This window comes from Hippoglossus hippoglossus, chromosome 2, assembly GCF_009819705.1.
Source record: "Hippoglossus hippoglossus isolate fHipHip1 chromosome 2, fHipHip1.pri, whole genome shotgun sequence".
Lineage (NCBI taxonomy): Eukaryota > Metazoa > Chordata > Actinopteri > Pleuronectiformes > Pleuronectidae > Hippoglossus > Hippoglossus hippoglossus.
Genome location: NC_047152.1, coordinates 9,475,850 through 9,483,749, shown reverse-complemented (window position 1 = coordinate 9,483,749; position 7,900 = coordinate 9,475,850). Strand labels below are relative to the sequence as shown.

Here is a 7,900-nt window from a genome sequence, read left to right as displayed (position 1 = left end):
ACCATTCTAACACAACAGCTGTGTGCATTTAAAGATGACCAGGCGCCACAGGACTTCAATCTGGGCGGACACACACACACACGGGAGCAGGACGCACAGGTGCAGCGCAAACCTCCGACTGTAGCCGTGCCAAGAGGACCGAGGCAGCACGAGTGTGTGGGCCACACATGCTGCAGGAGATTAGGACTCCTTGTATGAATGTATGTGAATGGACGACATGTGTTCTCACTCGTCTGGAAACCATTTTTCTGGGTGATAATTTGTATGAGAGCGAGCGGCCTGGTGAAAAATGACCTCGCCGGGTCAGAGCAGCCAGGTGGGTTGTAGCCGAGCACGGAGGTTGTACAGGGAACTTGTGCAGATGACAACTTTGTCAGACGTTAACCGCAGCGTGACGTCACCCGGTGGTTTGTGAGCGGACGCTTTGAAGCCTCGAATTCAGCACCAGAAACCAGATGTAACCATATTTGGAGGAGCGAGGGGTGGAGCCTGAAATCAGAGAACTCTGACTTGTATCGTTAAAAAGCCAATTAATCAATTATCGGGATAGTTGGCCATGTCGATTACGGATTAGTCCCTGCAGCCATGTAACAGTCGAACATATGGGTGATTTCATGCTCGTCACTTCACAGGTGAGTTGACCAGCGGGGGGGGAACTCAGAGAGATGATCACACCTCATCCGAGCGCTGCGGAGGTGTGAACGAGCAGACTGCTGTCCGCGGTATTAAAGGCAGAGTGAGATGTCTAACAGTTATAGCGTCACCGATGTTGTGACATGTCTGTGATGTTTCTGACGTATAAATACACACCGCTCGCTATTTTGGTGCCTGCTCATCTGGCGGGGTGAGAAAACAAGGTAGACAACAAGACAGGAGGAGAGGAGGGAGGAGGATGGAGTGGTGAGGAGAGAGAAGGGAAGAGGAGGAGGAGGTGGTGGTGGTGGTGAGGAGAAAGAGGAGAAGGGAGGAGAAGCGTGCTGTTCTGGTGTTTGAAGCTCGGGCCGGCAGCCAGGAACGCCGGCCAAGGTGTGTTGTTGTGGTCTACCAGTGCAGCGATCGCGGGGGTCTGCTGGAGAGAACATCACACCGCTTCACTGCCGCCGCCGCATCCAACCGCCGACGCTCATGCCAAGACGCTTGGCCAGCAATCCCACAATCCTTTGGTGCGTGTCACTGATGAAGGAAGAGGCCTCCAGAGCTTTTTGGAGCTGCATCAATTCAGGGCGGAGAGAGCTCCACCTTCAGACTTTGAAATTAGCCCCAGCGACAGGATGTGGTTTGATAACACGCGAGTCGAATCAGAGGCTTCGTCCCAGATGTGAAGTGAGTTCAGATCTCCTCTGAACGACTGTCTTCACCGATCTTCAAGTTCTTATTCAACAGTTAAAGCCCACATCGTTCTTAATTTCTGTAATGGTCACCAAACCCCAGAGGAGGCTTTAGTCTTTCCTCCTCTTATTTCAGCAGGAGGATTGTGGGTAATGTAGGAACCTCTGCACCAGGTCAATCTTTTCACATGTGGTCATGACTTGAACGTTGATGGAAACAATCTGGAAACTGATGCTTCTGATAACTCCTCTTAATATAACACAACAGCTTCAGTTATATCCGTCTACAGAGGAAACACTTGTTAGGATAAATTCTTTGTTGCTTCTTTTTATAGGATTGTCTTGACAGTAAGAGCAGGACGCAAATATCGCCGGCCTCGCGCTTTGAAGGGAAATGTGACGACTGAGGCAGAAGCGTCTATAAGCCTCTCTTTTACCACCATCTTTAAAACCAAAGATAAAGAACGACACACAGTCAAAGACAGGTTTTCAGTATCCAGAGGTCATAACCTCGCTGGAATCACCCTAAACCTCCATTTACTGGCTGAGGTGGGAGAAGGGCGGAGGAGGCAGGCGACTGGCGGGAGGAGAGTGTGTTTAGAGCATAATGTAATCCATTACCAGGGCTTTAACTAGGCCACCCTCACACACTTTTACATAGCCGCTAGCCCACAATAGCTTTCCTCCTGCTGGCCTCTCTTCTCTTAATAAAACACATCAAAGCGAGAGGGGTTTTTTTCTCTGCGCCCCGAAGTCGACAGAATCGTTCATTCACTCGTTCCCCTGGTGAGAAAAGAAGCATCCGGTCATTTTAAACGCTCTGTGGAGACAAAAGGAGGAGTCGGTAGTATCGTAGGATTCACAAATGAGAGTCAACGCGTCGTTCTGAGCTCTCACCTCGTGTGGAGGAGGTGTGAGGAGGAGGTGCCGAGAGGCTAGAAAAACAGCAAGGAGGAGGTGTGTGCGCAGGACGGACAGAATGTGTCGGCTCCTCTGTCTCCACTCTGATGTTCGCCAGGAGTGTGAATCTCCAGCAAACCTGGCTCCGCTCACTCAGAGACAGCGGTCAGGGTGTGAAGCATGAATCACACGTGAACGTGCGAGGACATACATGCAGACATGGAGCCTCACACATGTAAATACATACAGGGAATGTGTGCATGCAGCAGTTTGGAGGAAATCAATGGAAACACAGTTTATTTAAGAAACAAGATGAAGAGACATTAGATCATTTTCGTTATTTCATTTTTACCCACAAACCCACCGCGAGCTTCATTTTCGAACTCTTCAGAAACAAAATCCACGAGAGCTCCTGCGTATTTGTTGAGTCGCGGTGACGTGCAGCGTTCCCGACGCCGCTGTCGCTACCAAACGGCCTGTAATCGACTTTTAGAAGATCGAGGGGGGGGGCGGCGGGGGAGCGAGAGGGCGGAAACCAGAGCGAAATGAGAAAAGGAAGGAAAATTTAGTTTATGAAGTTTGGAGATATAATTGCAGGCTGCTGAGGGAAGCAGCGAAAGACAGACACACACAGACACACACACACACAGACACACACACACACACACACAGTACCTGGGGAGTGTGGATACGGTGCTCTCCTCTTTGGCCAGAGGCTGGTAAATAATGGATGTGTTGGTGGGAGCGCAGGCAGTTTGAAATGTAAATGTGACGGATGGAGCGAAGTGTGTGTATGTGCACGGATGGATCCAGTGAGTGTGTGTGTGTGTGTGTGTGTGTGTGTGCGTGTGCGATGCTGTCACTTGTGGCTGGGACTGGTTATGTGTCTAGAATGGTGATGGGGCCCTCCTCCCTGAAGGGAAGAAACAGAGGGAGAGCAGGAGAGAGGTGAGTGAACAGCAGAGAGAAGTGGACACAGGGGAGATGTTGAGGGGGGGGGGGGAGGAGAGAGAGAGAAGATGAAGAGGAGAGGAAGGTGGAAGAGCCTCATTAGTTCTGCTTTGACCCAGGACGTGCACAGATGAAGTGTTGATATTCGTTTTTCACATGATTTTATCTGCTGTTTTTATTTTCCGTCCCCAGAGAAGAGGTCGGTCCTGCAGCTCGGTCACTTTTGACTTATTTAGGTCCCAAATATTTCATTTTGAGAAGCGTCTTCCTCCACCAAGGCCCCAAAGGCCCTTAAATTAACAGAGTCCTTGTCCCATCCGTCCACCAACTTGTTTTTATTCTGCAGCTTCTCATTAAGGTGGATTTGTAGTTTTAAAGAGTAGAAAGAAAAGGAAAGTGGGCTGAGTCCTTCCTCTCGTTTCCCTCTGACCCTATCGGAGAACGTTTCACCTGACGTGACCCAACCAGCCTCCATGTGCATCACCAGCTCCATCCCCATGTGCTTCCTCCACTGCTTTAAAGACTGGTGCTCGCAGATCAGCATCACGTGCACTTGTAGCTGCAGCTCGTCCTCGCAGCGTTCCACTGAACTGCCACCATATTGAATCAAGAGCGTTATTAGTCCCTGATGAATCGTTGAGCTCCCAGAGAGAGCGGCTGCTGTAAAAACTACATCGCTGGTCCAATGCAGCGGTGGAGGTCAGCGCTGACATATGGCTCAGTGTGTGTGTGTGTGTGTGTCTGTGTGTGTCTGTGTGTGTGTGTGCTGAGGAGTGTGAGATGCCAGCTGGCCCAGACATGACAGAGACCGAGGATGGAGGGAATGAATAAGAGGAGATGGAGAGAAGGTTCCACAATCCAGAGAAGTGAGGGATGGAGGGAGGTGAGAAGGTGAAAAGCACGGATGGAAACAAACGTGGAGGAACTGGCATCTGTTGCCCTCCCAACCCCCGTCGTCACCATTAGCTCCTATCGGTGCAGAGTGTGTGTGTGTGTTAGTGTGTGTGTGTGTTAGTGTGTGCGGTTCACCTGTTCAACCTGCGCTACATCTGTTTGTGGAACCTTCTGCTTCGTCTTGTCACCAAATTAGAAAATGAAAACCGTTTCTTATTCTTGAACTTGAAGAGGAGAGAAATGTGTGTGTGGGGGGGGGGGGGGGGGGGGGGGTTAGGAATGCCGCCATCTTGTGCTGGTGACGTTATTTAGACCCAGAGTACAATCGACCAATAGCGTCAAATAACTAATTAAAACCAAACTTATCAAACACATGGAACATTAGAGCGTGTAAACCACGAACATCCAAATTCAAATCCCCCTGAATATGATCATGACGTTTAAATTCAAACCGAACAAACCTGGAACAGCTTCGTCTGAATTCTGCCTTTCTCTCCGGTATTTGTGTCAAAGTCTTTGTCCGTCTCTGCCCCACTTTTCTCAAAGTCTCCGTCTGACTCTCTCCAGTGTTTTGACACCACATTGTGTGCCGCCCGATTGGCCACCGGGGCCGACGGAGGATTGTCACACCCAGTCCGAGTGTGTGTGGTATCTGTGGTTTCAGAGCCATGGGACCCGGTTTAATGGATAAAGGCCCGAGGACAGAAGCAGACCGCCGGCCGCTATATATCTTTATGGGTCATACACTCATCTTCCCAAACACCCTTAATACTCTTTATCTCTCACACGCCGTCCTTCTCCTCTGCAGTCGCTGCAGAGTGGACACACACACAGACACACACTCCTTATCTCAACTCCTTTGCCCTTGATTTGTGTGATCCTGTGATTTTCTTTTTTTTTTCTCCTCTGTGTTTCCCAGGGAATTCCCCCGGCCCGTCCTTTCCTGAAATGAGATGAAATGAAGGCTGGGACTTTGGGCTCCGAGGCCACGACCCCCGCAGTCCCACAGCAAGGCTCCCTGGGATATGTAGGCGCCTCCGGACGCAGGGACACCGGGGGGTCTCCCTCGTCGGGGAGGATGGCGTGTGAGTGCGAGACAGAAAAAGAGCAAGAGGAGGAAATTGGGTGTGAGGAGAGAGGAGGAAGGAAGTGTGTGTGTGTGTGTGAGAGAGAGTGAGTGTGTGAACCACAGAAAAAAGAGAGAGAAATTGTGTGCGAGTCAGAAAAAGAGCAAGTGTGCGAGGGACAGCTCGTCCTTCAGGCTCACCTCGCCCCCCCGGGGTCCCTCTTCTCGGCAGTGGCGGCGGCGTTTTACTGGCCCCGGCTGACGGCCATGAAATAGTCCGAAATTAACTGCTGCGGAGCTCATGGAGCTGAAGGCAGAGGGAGGACATCTCTCCTTCACTCGCTCCCTTCGTCTCCTCATGACTTCATCATCCCTCCTCCCCCCCCCCCCCCCCCCCAGCTGCCTCGGTTTCCATTTCTCCCTCTAGTTCCCACCATCCTTCTTTTCCCTTTATTCCTATAAAAGCCCAAAGCGGAGAGCAACAGCAAATATTAGAACTTCATTTCCCAGAATTCCTGCTAATTTGACATCAGAAGCTGATGTTTGCCAGCTTGTAGTGTGTGTGTGTGTGTGTGTGTGTGTGTGTGTGTGTGTTAGTGTTACAGCGTGAGGGAATAATATAAAAGGATTAGCAGTTCCAAATTAATACTTGGAGACTTGTTCATGCAGTTATGTATTCACGCTGCACACACACACACACACACACAGTCAGATAATCACATTCATGTACAGTATGTGTATAAAAACACAGTATCTTGGGGGGTACAGTATATTTCTCCCTCCGCAGACACTGTAAACTTGATATTCTGTGACATGTGGAAGGAGAGCAGTGTGTCACTGTGCTGCTGAGGAGATTTCAGTAAGACGTCAGACTAATGCAGGTAGTGTATGTGTGTCTGAGTGTGTGTGTGTCTGTCTGTGTGTGTGTGTGTGTGTCTGTCTGTGTGTGTGTGTGTGTCACAGCTCTTATCCGCAGGAGCAGCTTGGAGAACAGCAAATAGGAGCAGACGCAGTTCAGGGAGAAAACTGACAGAAAGTCACATTCTTATTTTTGTGTTTTTAGGCCGATTTGATTTGACTGAGTGACTTAATTCCTGAGATGCTGCAACATCAGTGGAAAACAAGTAAGTGAGACAATCACACAGACAATTCACACGTTAGCATCATCTGTACATATGTGGGTTTTTAATTGACTTCCAGGAGAAAGACAACTGAACGTATTTACTTCAAACTTTGTGGAAGGATGGGACATGGACCAAGAGAGAGATTCTTCAACAGATAAGATGTTAGCGAGACAGAACAACTGATTTATTAGAGAATATGGATCTTGATGAAAAAGAAAGTGGCATATTTAGAGGACTGATATCGGAGGTGATTCTAGCTTCTCTTTGCAGTAATAAGGATGTTTCTGTTGACTGTTGACTTGACTTGAGATCTGACGCCTTCAAAACTTGACTGACACTTCCGAGCCTTTAACTTTTCAGTAAAATAAACTGAATGCAACAGCGTCAGACACAGAGAAGTTGAATATTAGGTGTTATTATTATTATGATAATTATTATAGGGAGGATTAAGGATTTGATCTCAGTGACAAATAAGACTCTCGTTGAATAGATTTTAGTTTCATCACCGCTGACAAAGTTGTGTTTGTTTACATGGGGTCTGCTCCAGAACAGAGTCAGAATTATAGGACCTGTGTGTGTCTGTCTGTGTGTGTGTGTGTGTGTCTGTCTGTCTGTGTGTGTGTGTGTCTCTCTCTCTGTGTGTGTCAGTGTCAGTACAGTCTCCAGCATGTCAGCCGTGAAAGGCCGCTACACGCTGTTTGAGCTCTCCTGAGTGAGAGAAGTGTGACAAACAGCTCAACAGGCTTTGGCATGCCAGCTGTCCAGAGGGGACACACACACACTCACACAGGTCCGTTCACACGCGCACAAACACACACACACACACACGTGCACAATAAAAACACCCACGCTGCTGCCAAAGCATGGTGCGGTAATCTTTAGCAATGCCAGGGGTCCTGGGGACAGAGGATCTGAACGGTGCCAGCGGCCACCCAACATCAGAGCCTCGGCGCCCTGCCTTCCCACAATCCCCCTCTCCACGGGCAGCCAATCCACTGTCGGACAGGAAAAATTGACTTTTCTGGCGGTGCTTTACCATTTGAGCTCTTAGAAGAGCCGCCGCTGCTGCCGCCGTGGGGGGAGGAGAGAGAAACCGGTCGGCTGAATTGAGCCGTTCTGGTGATTTTGATCAACAAGCATTAATAATGTGCAAAGCTGCTCATTATCAGCATTTGGTTTCAAAATATCTAATCCCTCCAATAACTGTAATTTATGATAAATGAATCTGATTGTAGATCAGGACGAACATGACACACGTGCTTCTATAGACTTCAGTGATCCCGTTTCCCTGCTCGGGGAGAAACACTTTCCTCTGCAGCTCAAGTCTGAAGTTAATGTGAAATGTTACTCAGCGATGTCGGCTTCCTGCGTCTGTGCAGGAGTCATGACTCACTCCCTAATCTACCAGCTAACCTGATTACACTGGTGAGCAGGATGTGCACGAGTGTGAAGTCCCACAGGTCAAACACAGTTCAAGTTCAGGTGACAGAGTTTGGGTTATTGTGTTTATTGTGTTCTCTCCCTCTGACCACAGCAAAGATGGTGTCCGGTGTCACGTTTCCCTCTTCGTTTGCCGTCGGCAGCAGAAACAACATGAACCAGACAGGTGCCTGGAATCAAACTTACACTATAATACT

General features: G+C 49.1%; 1 long non-coding RNA gene across 3 annotated transcripts; it reads left to right on the top strand.

The window, feature by feature from the left end:
* The first annotated feature begins 3,509 nt into the window (after positions 1-3,509).
* LOC117775130 lies at positions 3,510-7,853 on the top strand. Of its 3 annotated transcripts, none has more exons than XR_004616190.1 (4): positions 3,510-3,878; positions 4,993-5,158; positions 6,103-6,263; positions 7,798-7,853. It is a non-coding gene; the product is annotated as an uncharacterized LOC117775130 (long non-coding RNA). The 3 variants fall into 3 exon arrangements; XR_004616189.1 differs by lacking the exon at positions 7,798-7,853 and adding an exon at positions 6,923-7,681; XR_004616191.1 differs by lacking the exon at positions 7,798-7,853 and adding an exon at positions 6,918-7,681.
* The last annotated feature ends 47 nt before the right edge of the window (positions 7,854-7,900 follow it).